Source organism: Podarcis liolepis, assembly GCF_965112155.1.
Source record: "Podarcis liolepis genome assembly, chromosome: 5".
NCBI classification, from domain to species: domain Eukaryota; kingdom Metazoa; phylum Chordata; class Lepidosauria; order Squamata; family Lacertidae; genus Podarcis; species Podarcis liolepis.
Window position 1 is genome coordinate 26,530,283 of NC_139556.1, and position 20,735 is coordinate 26,551,017.

The window sequence follows — 20,735 nt, forward strand, 5'->3', positions numbered from 1 at the left end:
TGGCAACTGTGTATTCTAGCCAGCATGTCTCCAGCCTTCAAGTGTAGTGGTAGGCTCTGGAATGAAGAATGAGTAACTTGATCTTTTCCCTTCCCTTCTGCTTCACAGCAACATTTAGAAAGTAATTTAACCTCTTAAAATGGCATCTCAGCACTGGTTCATAGAGTTATTCTGCTGAAAGCGGGAAATATTAGGAGTTTTAAGCTTTTTTTCTTTTCTTTTTTTAAAGGAGAATTTTAGAAACATTTATTGAAGCATATCTATTGATGTGTGTCTGTTTTCAGGAATCGAGGCATCTTGGTTTCACAATAAACTTATAGCACAATGCTAAAAATGTTTACTCAGAAATGTTATTGATTTCAGTGGAACTTGTTTACGATTAAAGTCTGTGATCCACAGCACTTGATAGTGTAGCTCATATCTTGAATTATCTGCAGTGCTCTCTACATGTGTTACTTGTTTGCTTAAGCTGAACAATTGTCATTAAAGTCACTTATATTCTGAAGATTTCCTCTGCTCTGCTTTCTAGGGAGGCTGCTGTCTTCTCTGATAAAATGGATATTCTACCAATTACAGGGGAATAACCAAGATGCAAACAGTAAAATGGATTTGTTATTGGTTATACTGTGTATATATAAATGGCACGCACCCAATACAAATAAGCAAACTATGCAAATGATTCCTGGACATGGCTGCAACTACATAACAATTTCAATACCGCTCTTTACAGTCCATTAGTACATTAACCATTATAAGAGCCACAGCAAACTCCATTTAAGTTCTGTACAGATACTTGGTGCTTTGTTTTCTCCCATCCAGGTTCAGGGTAACTACAATGTGCTGTTAAATCTAATCAGTTTGCCTACAAACCAGCATTACAAGCTCAGTTCAAACAATGGTTTCTCATTTTGGTTTGAAAGTAAACAATGGCTCACAGTGACCATAGCTTGCCTCGTTCAGACATAAAGGTAAATTATAGTTACCATGAACACAGAACTGAAAAGGGGAACTGGGAGTGCAAAAGGGGAGAAGAGAGCATCTTATTGTATGATATGGTCAATGTGTCTCAAACAAACATGAAGTGGAGAGTCACTTATCTTTGTTATACACCAGCTGGGTTCACATGTAACACTAAACTATGGTTCAGTGCTGTATATGTTAGCTGGAATTAACCCAAGCAAAGCTTACTCCTCCCATACAACAGCAAGTTCTTTGTCAGTGTTTACTTCCAGTTTCCCCTAATCTTGCCTTTTCATGAACTAGAATCACAGAATCATAGAGTTGTAGAGTTGGGAGGGAGGGAAAACAAGTCAGCTTGATTTGAAACTGATTTGATTTGAAATTGATTATTTTCTGATAGATCATGATCCCTAATCTGCTTACAAGAACAGGTTGAGTAGTAGATAGGTAGCCGTGTTGGTCTGCCATAGTCAAAATAAAAAAAATTCCTTCCAATAGCACCTTAAAGACCAACTAAGTTAGTTCTTGGTATGAGCTTTCGTGTGCATGCACACTTCTTCAGAAGTGTGCATGCACACGAAAGCTCATACCAAGAACTAACTTAGTTGGTCTTTAAGGTGCTATTGGAAGGAATTTTTTTTATTTTAAGAACAGGTTGAGTGGGGCAAACATAAAAGTAAATACTGGCAAAGTCCTTCTCATTCCTGCACTTGGAACTTCAAGTTAAACCAAACCATAGTTTAGCATTATGTGCTAGTGAAGCCAATGTAAAGCACAGACAAATACAAAATTAATTTCAGTAACATAGAGCTGTATATTACATGTACATTTTATTGTTCATCCACGACTTCCTATGTCCAGGAAGGCTGATTCACACTGTGACAGGCTGGGGGGGGGGGAACCTTACTCTGGCAATGTTCTGATGAGCCAGCATTTCTTTATAAGACAATAAGCTTTAAGGACAGGGATACAGAAATACTTATCCGCCCCCCAGGAAATCTCCTACTGTTGAACACTAAATTAATATGGAAGATATGTTAAACTGAAAAAAATGTAGCATCAGAAGATTAACATCAAAATTATTTGGCATCCTAATCAGCATTTGATTTTCACCAAAGAATGAAGCAATACAAAGCCCTAGCTATAGTCTCAGCTCACTTTACCACTATAAAAAAGCAACAGTACAGCATCCTTTATGCACTTTCATAATGTCTCTGCTTTATTAGGCAAAATAGTCTCCATGCACTCATTCTGGCATCTTTGAAAATAAATTAAGAGAAAACAGATGCATTGGCAGAGATGCATGGAAAGCACTCAAACTTCAACCATGTCAGGGATCTATTGTGCTATAAATATAACAACATGCAACCTAAGGAGGCTTCTCTACTGATACACTTGTCTTTTCCATAGCAGCAGTAAGCAAATATGGATTAAACGCTTCATGAAAAAATGAGAATGCCCTTTGTTACTTCTGTAACACGGTCAATGACAACAGGTTTAGCTGACAGAACCACAGATATAAAACAACACAATAGTGACCAGTACAGTAATAAAAATGTATTAAGCAAGCAGTAAGCTTCTCTAGTATAGCAACTAATAAAAGAGGGTACAATCGATCCCAAGCTAAGCTCCTTTAGTTATTCTGATTCCAACATGATTTAAGCTTCAATGCTACAGTCCCTTATCTGGGAGTGCTTTGGGAGGCAGAGGTGGCCTCTGTTGCATGGATTTGTTACCAGCTTAAGTGAAATTTGGAGGGTCGCAATGAGAGAGGGGGCCCTCTCAGTGGTCACATCCATCCATAGGAACTATCTACGCCAGGATGCTTGCCTAAGGCATACATTACAATCCTTTTAACCAATGTAGACTTGCAACTGAGTACAGTACACATGCATAGGATTGCACTGTTTAAACAGCTAAACTTGGTTTGATTGCACTCAAAGAAGGTTCATGCACAGCAGCCCAATTCACATTACCAAGTGTAAAGAGTAGTTTAAACACTATGGACTATATCCAATGCTACTACTCCATTTGTGCAATGTAACTTTCCCCTCCTCTCCTCTGCACTTCAAAATTTGCTCCAGACCATTGTAGTACCTCTGATATAGATTTGAGGGTTGCATGGGCAGAGAAGAAGGGAAGACCTTGTTGTGTGACTGGAGGTTGTTCATGCAGCATTGAATACATTCCTTAATTGGGAAACATTTTCTTTAAAAAGTGTGTTTTACTGCCTTTCCTTTATCTGATCTGAGAAGGAAGTGAGGGTAGTTACCTCAGCTTGAACAACACATGAATCATGACCGAGCTGTATCTTGGGGTAGAGGAGATATGCACCTGCAAATGTCCTCCTTTTCTCCTATGACAGCCATATTTGGAATCCTTTGGAAGTAGGAATGGGTAAGACTGATTAAAACTACTATATAGGATAAAATGATCTAGAAGAATCTATCACTAGCACTACTAAAAGGAATCAATTTAAACCTAGGTTAAACAAACATTTATTTCTTTATTACATTTATATCCCACTTTTCATCCAAGGAAGTCAAGATGTCATACAAAGTTTCCCCCCTCCTTGTTTTATCCTCACAACAACCCTGCAGGGTAGGTTAGACTGAGAGACTGTGATTGGTCCAAGGTCACTCCATGAGCTTCATGGCTGAGTGGAATTTGAAGCCATGGTCTCCCAGGTTACAGTCCAACACACTACCACTAGATCACACTGGCTCCCATGAGATATTTCAGGTATCTCTTCTATAAACATGCTGATTGATTTTATAACCATGAATGAGGTCCATCATATCATGAGCAGATACCCACTCCCACAATAGGCCTTCATCTTTTCTTCCCCACTACAACTCCCCACAACTCCAAAATCTGCTCTTGAGTCTTGGGGGATCATCTGGAGCAGATTTGGGGTGTGTGCAGGGAGCTGGATGAGAAAGAAGGGAAACCAGAAAGCAAGTTGCACAAGTGCATTTTCATTGCCAAGTGGCTGGACATCATTCAGTATCATTCCATTGAAGACGTTCTCATTCTCTCACAACAGACAGAGGTAGAGATGGGATGTTTGTGCAGATTTTATTTCCCCTAATGTCCGAACACACTGCCAGCACACATATGTGAGCTTGGGCATGTGCAGGAGAAAGGTAAACAGAGTTCAGGTGGGCCCTCTCAGAATTCTTGATGAGCATGTACTGCATATCACACTCACTTATTTACCACTCTATAAAACCATAGGTATCTGACAGCACACTTTGGAAGTAGACCTTGTGCAGTTACAGGAGCAAGGGCACTCAGGGTCCTTTACTTGAAGGCCCAGTCCCCAGAATTTTTCCAGAGCAATAGCTGGTAGTGAGCACCCACCCCTGCCTGGATGGGAAGTAGATGCTCATGTCCGGGTTTCAATCTGAAACTGAATTGGTTGGTATAAAATTGGAGTATAATCACTACCCAGCAGTGTTAGAAACTGGGATAGAAAAGCTAGGAGCCTGTGGGCACCAAAACAGAATGTCTAGTTGCCCGGGGGGGGGGGCAGCAACACTTTTTATTTATTATTTGGATAAGCACAAACTAATACACAATTCACATAAATGACACATTGTTAATATCACAATTTAGTAGAAATTATGTTTACAGTTTTCAAAACACTCTCCTCTTTATTGATAAAATTCCTTAACATATTGTCCATCCTTAACATATACTTCGAGGCTTCAAAGCACATGCATTTCAGTAATCAGTCAGCCAGGCACAAATCAGTGTCAGCCAGGCACACACAAAAATAGTACCCAGCCTTTTTGAGGTGCTCACAAATGGAGAATCTTTAGGCATGAATCTTTAGGCCTGGCACCCTGCTAATTTCGAACCCTGCCACCCAGATAGACACAGTAGATGACCCAATGAAACAGGATGGCAATGATACAACGGCTTTCTGTAAAGCTGATTCCTCTCATCCCTTTTTGCTCACTCATGTATAACATTTCAGCAATGTATTTTTAGATTATTTCTTTCACAGCTGTACCTCTCTGCAGGCCTCATGTGCAACATAGGCAAACCTACTATCTGTTGGAATTCCTGCTCCGTGATTGGAGTCATGGGATTGTTGTCTTTCACATGACGGTGTATGTTTTGACTCCACAGTGTGGGAAGTGATGGGAGACAGGATGTTTGTGTTACTGTGTTCCATGAAGTGGGACTATTGTCCTTTGTTCTTTCTTTTTGCTGTCTTATGCTAGAGAGAGAGGGAGCCATGTTGATTAGCCAAAATACTGAGTTGCTGAGTTCTGTTACACAAACTGCAAACACTCTGCAGATCCCTAAAGTGTGCCAATGTCTGTTGGCATCAGTCACTGTGATGTTTGGGCAGAAAAAAGCTTTTGATGCTCCCGAACAATGACCAGGAGGGAGAGAACATGCCAGTCGGGCATGTGTCTCTACCAGGGTCCTACTCGAGTGTAGGACGAGCTCCTGAAACTATCTACTGAGCCAGTATTTCCTTGATAAAAGTTATTTTACAGTGCAATCCTATGCCTAACCACTGAACCACAAAAACCACTGAACTGAATACTGGAACAGTGCTCACTCCTAGCTACGTGGTTATAGGACTCTAACCTTAATGTGGGGAAAAATCATGTTAGTGTTAAATTCCCCCCTCCCATGACATTCTTATACAGTGCAAATACCAAGTAGATTTTAGCCTTCACAAGCACACACACACACACACACACACATTTCAGGAAGCACATTTGGATTTTAGAACAGAAGATAGACTGCAAGTCAAATCATATGAACAATGAAGTTTTCTAGTATATCCTGGTACATTTGGCTAGATGTCAAATTCTCAAGCGAAGGCAAAGTACTATAGCAAAATAATTTTAATCTACAGTCTGACATGCTAGAAACATCTCTCATAACAACCCAATTGATGGGCCACTGGCCTGGGTAACAGCAATGTGCTTTAAAAAAAAAAATCAGTATAACATATTGATCAACTAAAAGGATACCCCCTAATCAAACTGGACAGAAGGATTTTTTTTTTTTAATTTCCAATGCTTATAAAGCCCTCAGGTGCCAACCAACTTATTCAGAGGCATTCTCCCTTCTCTCAAACACAGGAATGCCTTACCAAGATTATGCCTACAAGGACAAATGTGTGCATCTCTAAAAATTAAGTAAACATGTTTTGTGCTTCAGAAATAATGCTTTCCCATATGCAAATTTAACTGATTCATCAGTTATTTAATTCAAAACTGATATGAGTAATCCACTAGAAGCTGTAACCCTAAAAATATTTGAAATTTTGAAATATTTTGGCATGCCAGTATAGAAGTGTCCAGGCAAAAATGATTTTTCTTTCTCTGAACTAATCTGTGGTCACTGCACTGGCAATGAGCGCCAGTTCCAGACTAAGGTACTATAGCCATAGCTGCTGCTTAAACACCCAGCAGCTTCAGTGCACAACTGCCTTGCAAAATCATATTCATAATATGTGATTCAGGCCAGCTATGGTTCAGCTTTGCAGCTGCAACTCAGGAAGGAGCAAAAGGTATAACCTATTGCCCCCTCCCAATCAGCTGCCCCTGTTCTTTTTCCTTGCATTGTGGGGACAGGGGGGTGAACAGAAAACAAAGTAGATCCCTTTTTCTTTTGCTTGTCTGCTTCTGTCTCTACCTACTCTACTCCTGAGCCACAGAGGCAGACAGGTACATGCAAGTGAGTGGGTGAGGAAGCAAAACCTGTCTCTCAGCTCTCACTTTCTCCTTTATTTCTTTGCTTCCTGCTTCTTTAATAGCACCCTGATTGTCAACTTCTAGCTCACTTTACTCAACTTAAACTTAAGTCACTTGGGAGTAGGGGTGATGTGGCACATTCATTTCTGTTTGGTAAATAAACCTTAATCAAAAGTATTCAATGTTCATTTTACACGCTGCATAAATACTAAATATTTTACAAAAAAACCAAAAGCATTTAAATTTATCTGAGTGGGGGCGGGGATCAATAAAGCACACTTGGGTAGCAATTTGTTTGGAATTTGTTTTTATTAGGATATGTTAGTTAAAGTTTAAGAAAAAATTAAGGTACTGAAATTGTATGTAGGCCTGTGTGCAAGTACTTCCTAGGGACAATCATCTGGAAAAAGTTAATTACAACATTACAACTAACAGCTATTTGATTCATTATGTTAATGATTAATTTTATGGGGAAAATGTATTTTTAGGAATGGAAAATATTGCACAGAAAAATATAACAGTGGAATTTTTTCCACTCGAAGTCACTGTGGGTGGGTGGAAAATAGGGCTAGGAGTAAGATTTTTTTAAAGAGAATTTTATTATTTTCATTAAACATTACAAACAGCACACAGACATATTTCAGTTACAAACCTGAACAAAGCAAAGTAACCTCGGCCCAGTATACCTGAAGGAGTGTCTCCACCCCACTGAGGGCCTACTCAGCAGTGGCATCCTCCCTGTAGAACGCCCACCCATCAGATGTTAAGGAAATGAACAACTGCCTATCTGACTTTTAGAAAACATCTGAAGGCAGCCCTGTATCAGGAGGTTTTTAATGTTTGAGGTTTTACTATGTTTTTATATGTACTGTAAGCCACCCAGAGTGGCTGGGGAAACCCAGCCAGATGGGTGAGGTATAAATATTATTTTATTTATTTATTTAATTAAATTAATTTCTTCTTCTACTACTACTACTACCACCGAAGCAAGGAAAGTATCAGTAAATGTAATATTACTCATGCATTTGGAGATTCATCTTTCTGCAAGGTTCCTATGCCTCATGCATTACCCCACTTTCAGTGAACCCCCATGTGGCCTCCCCACATAGGTGCTTGGGAGACTAAGTATGGTGTCTTTTATATATGAAAGATAACAAAAAGCAAATCTCCTCAAGACTGTACCTTTTTAACACACCCTGATGGGCCACCTTCTCTGTTTAAGACAATCTGAGAGGGCTATGTCTTAGAATAATTAATCCAGGTCTCCAGTGGTGGCTCTCATTCCACTTTCCAGTAACAAGCCACAATCAGTTGTGCGGCTGTCAACAAAAATAACTCAATCACTAAGTTTCTGCTCATGGTAATAGGACTAAGGATGTGATAGGCTTCAATTCCTGGTCCATAATGGAAGGGACGCTGTCAAAAACATTTTCTCATTTATTTATTTTTTGCATTATATTGCAGGCCCACCATGAATGATAAAAGAATCATAATTTCCACAGCCATTCCAACATAATGGCGATCAACACTTGTTTATCTTGGAGAGCAGTGTTGGAAACCAATGCCAGTAGAAGAGAACCTTAAGGGACACTTCTTGAAGGCAAGCAGAGTTTATCTTTAATGGGAGGCAGGACCACAGCCCCTTCCATTTATGCTTGTCAATGTCAGTCCCAAAGTCCCCCCCCCCTTCCCAAGCTGGTGAAGGCAAGTAAAGCTGCCCCTAGAGTGATCTATCAACACACTAAAAAGCATGAGTAGCCAAACTAAGGCCCGGGGGCCAGATCCGGGGGCCAATCGCCTTCTAAATCCAGCCCATGCACGGTCCAGGAATCAGCATGTTTTTATATGAGCAGAATGTGCCCTTTTATTTAAAATGCATCTCTGGGTTATTTGTGGGGCATAGGAATTCATTCTTTTCTTTTTCTTTTTTCAAAATATAGTCTGCCATCCACCCTCCAAGGTCTGAGGGACAGTGGACTAGCCCCCTGATGAAAAAGTTTGCTGACCCCTGCTATAAAGCATAGAGACTGGTCCCCTATCTTGTAGATTTGTCCCCTTCCATGGGGATTTGCTGCAAATGAACATGCCTGAGGCAGCTAGAACCATGTAAACAATGTACCCTACAGCAGCACAATGACAGAATCCTTCTTAATGACTTGTTCTCCATATAATACGTCACTAATTCTATAGACTCCCCTAGATTCCCAGGCCTGAAGTTGCTGATACTTAAAGCAAAGTGATCCAATATTGAGGTGAACGGTGGCACACCCGGGGCCCAAACCAAACTCTACTCCCTCCATGTCAAAAGGGTTGCTTTCAAGAAGAGGTTACAAATTTTCCTCAGTGCTGCCCTGGACACTCCCCAGAAAGAGATGGAGGGGAAGAGCTCAATCTGTACCCAGGGTGTCTTCCAGGAGCCCCTAATAAGGGGAATTAGTTGCTTAACCTGAAAGGCAACATAATATAACTTTGAATGGAACACATGGTCTAGTCCTCCCCACCTCAATGTACTCTCGGGAGACTAGAGAAGAGACCCTTCTAAGAATATTAGGGAGCTGGGCAGGGGAAGGACTAGACTAAGTGAAAAATGAACATAATCCTTTAGCTGCAGTTCATTCATTTTCAGCTTTGCAATCTTGTTATAAAAAAGTGAACCTGGACATTCTGTTGCTACGCCCATAACCTAGGCTTAAGGTGCCATTTAGCTCCTAGCTTTCATATCTCAGTTTCTAACACTGAGCAGTCAGTGCATTTGGAAGCTGCATCCCTGTGGGCATTTAGGTAGCTATCCTCAGAGGACTGGGTTTGATGAGGGAAAGATCAGGCTATATGGTTAAGAGACAGGAAGTGTTGGGGATAGTAGATATACATTTATTGGGAGCTGGGTTTCTTGTACAGTGGTACCTGTAGTTATGGACGCTTCTGGCTACAAACACTTCAGGTTACGAGCTCCGCTAACGCGGAAGTAGTTGCTCCTGGTTGCGAACTTTGCCCCAGGATGCGAACAGAAATCGCACACCGGACGCAGCAGGAGACCCTATTAGCGAAAGCGCGCCTCAGGATAAGAAGGGTTTCAGCTTAAGAACAGACCTACAGAACGAATTAAGTTTGTAACCAGAGGTACCACTGGTTACAGACGCTTCAGATTACAGACTCTGCTAACTCAGAAATAGTACCTTGGGTTAAGAACTTTACTTCAGGATGAGAACAGAAATCGCGTGGCGGCGCAAGGCCCCATTAGCTAAAGTGGTATCTCAGGTTAAGAACGGACCTCCAGAACGAATTAAGTTCTTAACCCAAGGTACCACTGTACTGAGTATGACAGAAGCTTTGGAATGAGAACGGGAAAGGACACTGTGACTGGCAGGGTTCATAATGGTTGGGTGGCTGCATTGCAAAAGGTGAAAGAAACAATGGGGACAGTTAAATGGAGATTTATAGTTTGATTGTAAACCTTCAAAATAGGATGGAATATAAATGTAAAGAAATAGAAGGTGCAATGTGCCACATCTTAGAATTTAAGAAAGACAGATATCCACAGCTGCCAAGCAGATGTTTAATTCCACATTTTGATTCCCTTTCTTCTAGTTTATTTTTATTGGACAATCTCAGACTTCAAAGCTGACATCTGTTGTTTGACTTTCCACAATTTAATTTACACTCTCTCTTCTAATTCCTTATGCCAGAAAATTTTTCAGCATAATAGTTTCACATTAAAAAAAGGTGTGACCCGGAAAAGCACTATTAAGAGTGTGGAAGTCAAGAAGTAACCTGATTAATATTGCTTTAAAATTCATTAACAGAGCATTAAAAAATCCACACTGAGATCCATAGTTTCTGCAGAATACAGCTCTAGGGGCTTAACATATCCATCCCAGTTTACAAAATGTAAATTAGGGGCTTATTTGGAGTAATAAGGCTATGCATATTATCAAACAGTTTGTATCTGACAGCAAACTGTATTTTAATAAGTAAAATTATCAAATTTTAATGCATCTAAAGAAAATAAAAAGCTTTATTGGAACAATTTATCTATATCTATATTGATATTCATCAGAATAGTTTACAACAGTGACAACAGTCACCCATAAAACCATACAATAAAAACTATGCAAAATTTTAAAATCAGAAATCAGCTAATTATTACGAAAAGATGTAGAACTCTCTAACACAGATGCCGGGTGCCCTGAAACTAAGGATGGAACCAGTGTAATACAATGCCTTGGATAACCATCCAATTGAGTCAGTCCAGGAGGATACCATGGTCAACAGTATCAAAAGCCACTATCAAAAGCCACTGAGAGACTGAGCAGAAATAACAGGGTCACACTCCTTCCCATGTTTCTCTCATGAGAAAAGTCACCCATCAGAGTGACCAAGTCTGATTCAGTTCCAAGGCCAGGTCTGAACCAGCTTGACATTATAGTAAGCTTAGCAACAATACCGTTGCTTTCAGCAGCTACTTGTCCATATTATTTTTGGTTACTGTCTAGGTTTTTAAGGCAAAGTTGTTGCTTCAATGCATGCCACCTTGTAGAGAAAGCTTTATCTGTGGCAAACATAAAATTTGTATGAGGCAGTCCACTTCATTCTAGGATTCATCTGAATCCAATGCACATCCCTAACATTTACAGTGCAATCCTATACATTTGCACTCAGATGTAAGTTCTATCGAGTTCAATTGACTTTATTCCCAACTGGGTAAGAGATTACAGGTTTATACGGTCAGTCAAAGGCCCTGGATACAGACTTCCCATTTTTTGAAGAAGTGCTGTTCTATTAGCTACCAAATCTTGCTTCTGAATAGTTCTTAGCATGCTGTCTTCAAGTAAGTGCTCTTCCTTATTGTCCTTATTAATAGTCAAATAAAACCATTAGCAACTGTGAAAGCTTTCTGTCTTTAAACACATACAAATTCTGTAGTGCAAAAGGCATGTGGGCTGCATAGTGCTTAGTAAAGCTAGGCCACTTTATTACATTGCAAAAAAACAAACAAAGAAAACATTTTGTTTTAGCAGCCAAATGGTATGCGTGCTTGTTCAAGAAATAGATGTATTAACATGGAAAATGTGATTCACAATCTGTTTTTTCAGTGATTAAAATCAATCTAGTCTCAAAAATCTCTGTTAGACTGACACTTTTTGCAGAAAGCATTTCATAGTTCTATTCAGTCAATTATAGTTTGGCTGAAAGATTCAGCTGGCACGTTGTGAGAGAGATTACAAATCACAGTCTAGACTTCAGAGGAGATGTGCTGCTGCTTTTATTATATGCCACATTAATGATCAAATGCATATTGCTTTAAGTTATGCAATACTGGAGCACTTCTGGGGATTCTTACATTTCTACTTGAAGCTCAATACACTTTGCTCTGAATTAAACATATCTACTACCAGGTCCATTAGTAGAAGTGTGCAGTCATACAACTATCTGTGGTTGAGGAAACAAAGTTTTTCACATTTAATAAATCCTTTTTAAAACAGCAGCTTCTTAATACTGTATTGCGGGAACAGTTGTGGAACTGATCACTTGCTGGTAATGTAGTAGTATGTAAATGAGTCTTATTTTTGGAGCAAAGATTCTAGAGCAGTGCAACACATTGCTGTATGCAGCAGAATATTTTCCTATTTCTGGAACACAAGTATAATCCTAGAATATCACAATACACACTATCATGACCATGCAAAAACAACAAACCAACCTAGGCTTGCCCAGCTGCAAATAAGAATTGTCTCTAAGCAACTAGATAGGGAATCTTTACAAAGACTGCTTCTTTTAATTTTTATTTTAGGCCAGATACAGATATATGTAGGCAGGTGGGTTAGTAATTGCTTTGTGAGCTAGTAACTTCAGTAGGCTTGTTAGGTTAAACAGATGTGACTCACACAAGATTCAAGAATAATCAAGCCAGATACAGTATCTACATTTTGCACCTACAAAACTATTTTTTTAAACCAAGAATTCAACCTTGCCTTTGACCTGTTTGCCACTCACCATTAATGCTTCAGTTTGCTTTCTTAGTGATTACTAATTTTCAAACTGGTTTGTGCTCACCCTGGTTTCCTAGGTTTTAGATAATCTAATTTCAGTGCTGTGAACAACAGTAAATGTGAAGTTCAAACAAGTATGCATTCCCAGATATGTATCCCAGAATCCCTAGTGCACACTGCAGACATCACTCTGGAATTTTTCCAGACCATCTGTTTATAACGCAACAACTGTTCAGTTGTTGCTCATGTGTTGCAAGGAAGCCAAATGTTTTCCCTCAGGGAAGTGCTTGTATCTCAGGTATAATGCAATTACTATATACTGTGGCTGGTAAAAATGTGATTCTTTAGCAACCTCGCAGCACCCTTCCAATGAGCAGTTCTGTCTGGAACATACTGTCTAAGTGTCCAAGGCATCAACCTGACAGCCAGGTCTTGTTTGCAGCTGGAACTCACCGGAACTCAGTTTTGGCACCTCTCAGGTGGGTGCCATTGCCATTATAAGAGAACAAGGGAGGCATTCATGGTGAGTTCTGGCACCTCTTTTCTAGAAAATAGCACTACTGACAGCATCCATGGCATACAGGTGGTAAATAACTTCCTCCGTCTCAACAGTCTGCTCAGGCATGTCCAAAGTCCATTTCAGGGGCCTAATACCTCCACAACTTCAATCCTAAAAAAAGCTCAACAACCCTCACGGCCCTTCACTTCATCAAATCTGGCCCCCTTTGAAAAAAGTTTGGACACCTCTGGTCTACTTGCAAAAGAAAAGAGGAAAAAGAAAACAAAACACAGGAGCTGAAAATGAGCTATCGCGAGGAAATATGAAGATATGTCCAATGCCAGTTCTCTACACTACCCGGGAGCAAATCTTCACAGTGCAGGGGCACACCATACCAATACCTCAGTGAGCCACTTGTTATTTTAACACAGTGTTTTCTTTTTAGCCTATTCTATTAGTCCCTTTTTGCTCTGTTCTACCACTTCTTTGAATACTTCTCCAATAGCTTTCCCTCATTTTCTTTCCACATACCATTCATGCTTTCTTCTCTCTGTGTAGTATAGTGCATCTATCATCCCTACCAACACAGCTCTTTTTCTCAATTATCCATTCTTTTTGTTCCTGCAACCCATAGAACAGGTGAGGGCAAACTTTTCAGGATTAAGAGGGGAAATGGTTGGGAGCCAAATTTTGATGGTGGGTGGAGACACCTCTTTTCTGCCATCCATATCATGGCGGTACAATCTCTCAGACCAAATGGGCCACAATAATACCTCAACACAGAGCCCAGGAACCACACGTTGAATTAAATATTCATATTGTAAATTAAAGTGTTCACAATATGTTTAATACTATTTAATATACACAATGCTTGTTCACAGACACCTACCCATCCCATCTATTGGTGCATCCTAAAGCTCAAATTTCTCTGCACTATAGTATATTGTAGGCTACTAACAGAAGCAGGAACTAGGAGGAGGGGAAGAGGAGATATCTTCTTCGAAGCTACAAACATGAAGAGTACAGAATCCAATATATGCACATATGCAAAAATCAGGAGCACCAAGTCCCTCTGCCAAACCTTTCCCTTTTGGGTGGGATCTGCAAGGCAACAGCAAGGGGAAATGAAAGAGGTGGACTAGCCCAGCTTGCAGTGTGGCTCTGAACTATGAGCAAGGCTACGAAAAAAGAAGAACCTTAGCTTGCTTGCAAAAGCCCTCTCCCAAACTGTGCAGCTACTTAGCCCAGGGCCTTTCAGAAAGCAGTATGAGAGAAGCACAATACTGATGGGTAGGGCAGCATGCACATGCCTAACTCCCTATACACGTCACACTCACCTCAATGAATTTGAGTAATGAAATGCAGTGATGAGGAATGTGGGATTTTAGTGGCATCTTGGGACACCCATGGGTACTGCACAGAAGGCCTCTGAGGGTCTTATGTACCTCATAGGTTGCTCACATGTGGCATAAAGGTAATGTTTCAAGACTGCCAGTAATGACTGGACTATCTGTGCTTTCTCTCATGGCTTTAAACAGCAAAGATAGATACCTAGATTGTAGGGGGGGGTGTTGCCCACATGGAGTATCCCCAAGAGAAATTTACTTACCTGAGGACTCTTGCTACCTGCCTAAGGTAAGAAAAAGTGGCAGGTTGTAGTAGATTTTAATGGATCAACTTTCATTACCTTCAAATTTAAGAACATCAGTGGGCAAATATTTATACAGTGGTACCTCGAGTTACAGACGCTTCAGGTTACAGACTCCACTAAGCCAGAAATAAGAACTTTGCTTCAGGAGGAGAACAGAAATCGTGTGGCGGCGGCACGGCGGCAGGCCCCATTAGCTAAAGTGGTACCTCAGGTTAAGAACAGTTTCAGCTTAAGAACGGACTCCAGAACGAATTAAGTTCTTAACCCAAGGTACCACTGTATACACTGCTAATTAATATAATTAGCTAATTAATATACATATTACATGAGAGAAGTAACAATCCTACACATGTCTATGTGAAAATTAGGTCCTCAAAGGTCAATGACAGTTATTATCTGGGATGTGTGTTAGCTAGACATATTTACTAGGGAGTAAGCTCTATTAAGAGGGACGCGGGTGGCACTGTGGGTAAAACCTCAGTGCCTAGGACTTGCTGATTGTATGGTCGGCAGTTCGAATCCCCGCGGCGGGATGAGCTCCCGTAGTTCGGTCCCAGCTCCTGCCCACCTAGCAGTTCGAAAGCACTCTTAAGTGCAAGTAGATAAATAGGGACCGCTTTATAGCGGGAAGGTAAACAGCGTTTCCGTGTGCTGCGCTGGTGCTGGCTCGCCAGCTGCAGCTTCGTCACGCTGGCCACGTGACCCGGAAGTGTCTTCGGACGGCGCCGGCTCACGGCCTCTAGAGCGAGATGAATACGCAACTCTAGAGTCGGACACGACTGGCCAGTACGGGCAGGGGTACCTTTACGCTCTATTAAACACAGTGGGACTTTCCTCTGAGTAAATATATGTAGGAATGAACTATAAACAACATTTCTTACTCATGAAGTACAGTATTCCAAGTAGCCCAACTGAAATCATGGAACTTTAAAAAACAAAAACAAAAACCTAGTTCACTGAATTTGTTTAGAATAAAGTTACATTGCTAGAACATAAAGTTACATTGCAGCAGGCAACTTGCTCCAAAGCTTATGAACTTTTACCAATTATATATTGGATATATCTTTATTCTACTTAAAACCCATTGACCTGCAAACTAAATAGTCTTAAGGATGGCCTTGAAAAACATACCCCCTTAATCTTTTTGTTATTATGAAAATACCTTTAATCTCTCTCTCTCACACACACTTTCAGCCTAACTTTTATCCTGCTTCAGAGGGAGCTTTATCAGAAGGAGTTGCAACTTCAGAACGCACAATTTAAGCCCAAAACAATGCTAGTCAGAACATTCCATCAGAAAACATGCTTAGTCTTTAAGATCTCATTCCACTGCTTCTTCAGAACTTTCAGTAACTATACCTTAAAAAACTTTGTGCACTTGAAAGTTATTGTCAAGAAGCTAACATTCTGCAGTAAGAAAGCTTCATTTTCTACAGTATGTTTTTAATGTAAGAACACTAGTTTTGTGATCGTAAGACGACAGACTGAAACAAAGGACCTGCAGCAAAATGTTTTAGCATAGGGGTACTCCTGTTCAGGATTGGAGCAGAACAACAATTCTCCCAGAATGCTCCATTTCATTTCTTCATCACCACCCCTGTTAGCCATCCACTGACCATGCTCAGTCCTCATTGGGCTATTTCGGGGGTTTCTTCCCAGGCCCATTTGAGCTAATGGAATAATGCCTCACCAAACCTTGGCTCCTCTCCACCCCTGGAAGCCTGCTGATACCTTCCTCTTGTAAACAGATGGGTGCTGTTTGGCCTACCTAAAGGATCCACACTTAAGAGAACTGAGTTTATTATTAGAATTTGGGATTCACAATGGTTCTCAGGAACTGATTCACAAAACTGCTGTTCAAAAATTAATGATATTTATTGGCCATCTGAACAACATGCCTTCACATACAAGAAACAACATGCATCAAAACCAAGCCCTAGGCAAAGGCAACTACAGTAGGTGCACTTTTACATATCAGATCAATACAAAGACTCTCATGCATCTTAAAACGAAGGAAAAGATACACAGATGTGATGTAGTATTTACACAGTTCAAATAATTGAACATAGTTGCTAAATGCATGAAAAGTAGAACAATAACCCTCAACACCTTATTTAATTTCAAGGAACCAAGCTGCAATCTTTAAACTATTAGGCATATATAACCCTAATTCACTTACTTGGAGGCAAACTACATTCAAATTAACTGGGCACAGCCAAGTCTAGTGTGAAGGAGTGTAATTGGTATGAATGCTTTTCATAGATTTGTGCATTACAATCTAAATAAGAATAAATCACAAAATATATTGATCTAGCATTCAAACAACTGAATCCACTGTGTGGATTTAGTTTGGGTTTTTTTTGCATCAATTTGTTTTGAGCTTGGAAGAGTATATTTCAAGAACTGCAGGACCCAAACTTAATAAATGCAATTGTCTTCTCTGTTAACTTCACATTGATTTTTAAATCCTGTATAACAGAGAACTAGGATCAGGACTTCTGGTGTGGTGCCAGTTCAAGGCATCTGCAAGTCAAGTCATGTATTTGGAATAGAAAATACACCTGTTAAACTCTCATAAACATAACTAACTGGAGAGTTCTAATTCACATGAATTGTTATGACAAAAATGTAAAAAGAAAATGCTACAGTGAATTTAACACAGTGGTGGCCAACCAACAAACAAGTTCACTTGGTGGACTTTCCACCTCTTGTCTAAAGAGTGAGTGCTAGGCAGGGAGGCAGAAGTGTACAAAACTGGGCAAAAGGACCCAAGAACATCTTAACATCCCACTTCCTGAATCACTTTTGGAACCCATGTTGCATATTGGCTATCCAATGATTTAGAACATACTTGTGAAACATTTAGCTACAATAGCTGTCTATTATAAACTATTTTCTTTCCTTGTATCACACAACTTTCATTTTATAGAACTGTATTGGAAGACAGGAGTGCCTGGCGTGCTCTGGTCCATGGGGTCACGAAGAGTCGGGCACGACTAAACAACAACAACATTACCAACCCATTTCTTTTACTTTTTTAAACCTTTTACAGAACCAATGAATATATCATCATACTGGATTTATCAAACCAGATGTATCAATTTTCACCATACAAAGAAACAAACAAAAAACAGCTAGTCACAAATGAATGTCTTGCCTCATTAAAGCTAATTTATTCCTGGATATGTGACTGAACAAAACAGGTGCTCCAACCACCACATTCAAACACCAAAACCTAAAACGTCCAGAGACACTGAGGTTGCAATCCTGCAAGTAAGCCCCATTGAATTCAAAAGGACTTCTGAGTAGACATAGCCACAACTGCACTGCTGCACTCATTTTAGTAGATTTATACTTTACATTTCATAAAATTTCATTTTTCAAAAACTGGCAGTCCACCGCTTGGAACCAAGGCCCACTGATCTTATTTCCAACCAAGTCAAATGTGCCAAGAAGTAACTGCAACTGCTACTGGGTTACCTAGTCACTGTAATATTGAATACACTGCAGAAAAGTAGCACACACCGCACTACTGGAGCTTGATTAACACTTCTAATTATGACGGCTATCAACTCCTTTAATATTTATTGCTTATTTTGGTGGCTGCAGTGGAAAGGATATGAAGTAATTCTGTTAATTAAAAAGCAACACTACAAATGAAGGGCCTCTCCCCTACATAAGTAGCACCACTCACTCCAGGAAGACAACCAAGCGCAAAAACTTACACCAAGATCGGAAAAGGAAAGGTGAGAAAGGGCAACTTAAAAGTGCCAAAAGGCTCCTAGCAAACGACCAATCCCAGGATCCTCAAAAAAGAAAAAAAGACCCCTTCTCCAAATGGTAGCAGGCGGAGAAGAGAAGCAGCAATGGAAACGACCTATTGTTAACTTGGCCATTTCCACGGCTGGCAAACAGCTCAGGCCGAGTTATTTAATTACTTAAACCTGGGGCTTATTTTTTTTTTAAAGTTATGTAGTGAGACACAGCGGGTCGCTTTTCGGGGCGGTGGAATTGGAGGCGTCGATTCTCCGTCGACACCAAGAATTCCGGGACCGGCCGACTTCGCTTCTCTTCAGCAGCCCGATCCTATACAGTACTTAATCCGGAGTGAATCCCATCGAGCTGAACGGGGCTCACTCCCGAAGGAGCGTGCGCACCACCCGCTTTAAGGAAGCCTTTCTTAAGTTTTAACCTTTTGTTGTGCGAGTGGCTGGGGCAAGCCAGTCAGATGGGTGGGGGGTACAAATAAAAATGTATTATTATTAAATTCAAGACGGGGAGGGCAGCCTTTCCCTCAGGGCCACCGGCCAAGGCCTCCTCTGCACCGGTTGCGAGGGGGAAGCAGACGCACTCACGTCCACACGTCTCCCCTTTCAGACGAGGAGGCGGGAGGGCGAAACCCGAGGGAGGCCTGCCTGCGGACTCCACACCTTCCCCCGCCGCCATTTAGTCGCCTCCCTCACCTCTCTCCCCTCCTTCCCCGCCGCCACACACCGCGCCCCACTCACCCGCGTCGGGGGCCCGTCATCCTCCTGGCCAAGGGGTTTCCTTTCTGCCCCCCACCGGAGCGGTCCGAGCTTGAGAGGCGGGTCAAGAGGGTCGTCGTTTGGGGAGGGGAGAAGAAGGCGCCCTCCGCCTCCTCACCGCCGCTTCGGCCTTGCGACGCGGCTCTGGGCTAGACGGCGGGAGGCGGGGAGCCGAGAGGGTGGCTGGGCTGCCCCACAATACACAGGCGCGCAGGCCTCTTCTCTATGGCCTCCCGCTCACTCGACGCCCGGGCTCGCCGTTCCCCTCAGATCCGCGCGCGTGCGCATGAGAGTGCCCTAGGCGCGCGCGAGCGAGATATATATATATAATTGGGCAGAAGGGTGAGCAAAGACGACGAAGGGGCTTCTCGGGAGCGAGCGAACGCCCGGATTATTCCAATCACGGCCGCTGCCTCTGAAAGCAGCTCCAGCAGCAGGAGCAGCAGCAGCAGCCGCCACGGAACGGGAGGCGGGGAGAAGAGAAGAGAGGCGGCAGGGCGTCCAATAGGAGGCCGAGGAGGGGGCGCGCGCTCGCTCGCTCGCGCGCAGGGGAATAAAAAAAAAAGGAGGTGTGGGAGGGGGGAGAAGAGACGGACGCCGCCGCGCGCTCTTTCTCCTCGCTGGCAGGCACCGTCGAGGTGTCGGTCTGTTTGTCTGTCTCGCTCTGGCTCCCGTTCTCCTCGCGTTTCCTCGACGGAAACCCGCCGAATAAGACGGGCCTTAGTTCGATGCCGCCCGACGCCGTCTTGTTACTTCTTTTCCTTGCCTAGTACGGGCAGCAACCTGGGCTCGTTCGGCGGCGCTCGGCACCTCCCCGCCCCTCCTCCCGAAGGAGCGGCCGAACGCGCGGCGGAGATTGCCGAAGGCCCCGAGGCGCTGTGGAGAAGGGGGGGCGGGGGAACATTCCTCCGCCATCTCCCTTCGCTGGAAACCTTCGACGGGGGTGGGGACGTGTTTCCTTACTGCACCAAATCTCCTCACGTACCTGATACGTGGAGAGGGAGTGTCGGATTAACGTATAAGCTAAACAAGCTATAGTTTAGGACCCCACTCTCTTGGGGGCCCCCCAAAAAAATGTAAAGAGAAAAAAAACCTGGGTGTACATTTCCAAAATATAAGATAAAAAAACAAATAAAATAAAACCTATGTACAGCGACAGCGTTTTGTGTTGTGTTGTGTAGTAATGATGTAAGTAATGGGCACCGCCTGCTCCCTAAAATATCACTGGTTTGCTCATTTATACAGTATAGAGTGCCTTCTCATGGACTGGTTGCATGGCAACATGTGCAAAAGCTTTAGATACCTATTAGGTCCATAAATTACCATATAGCACACATTCAACGCAAAAAAATCAACAATTTGTTGTTGACAAAGGAGAGCTGG

The 20,735-nt window shown here is 41.8% G+C and overlaps 1 protein-coding gene across 1 annotated transcript in view; it reads right to left on the bottom strand.

Annotated features, from left to right (window-relative positions):
* Nucleotides 1-20,170, bottom strand: part of BMPR1A (bone morphogenetic protein receptor type 1A) — a 57,791-nt gene extending 37,621 nt beyond the window's left edge. Inside the window, exon 1 of the mRNA XM_083502691.1 lies at nt 19,335-20,170. The gene's annotated coding sequence lies outside the window, so the exon portion shown is untranslated. The remainder of the gene's footprint in view (nt 1-19,334) is intronic.
* Nucleotides 20,171-20,735: the final 565 nt, after the last annotated feature.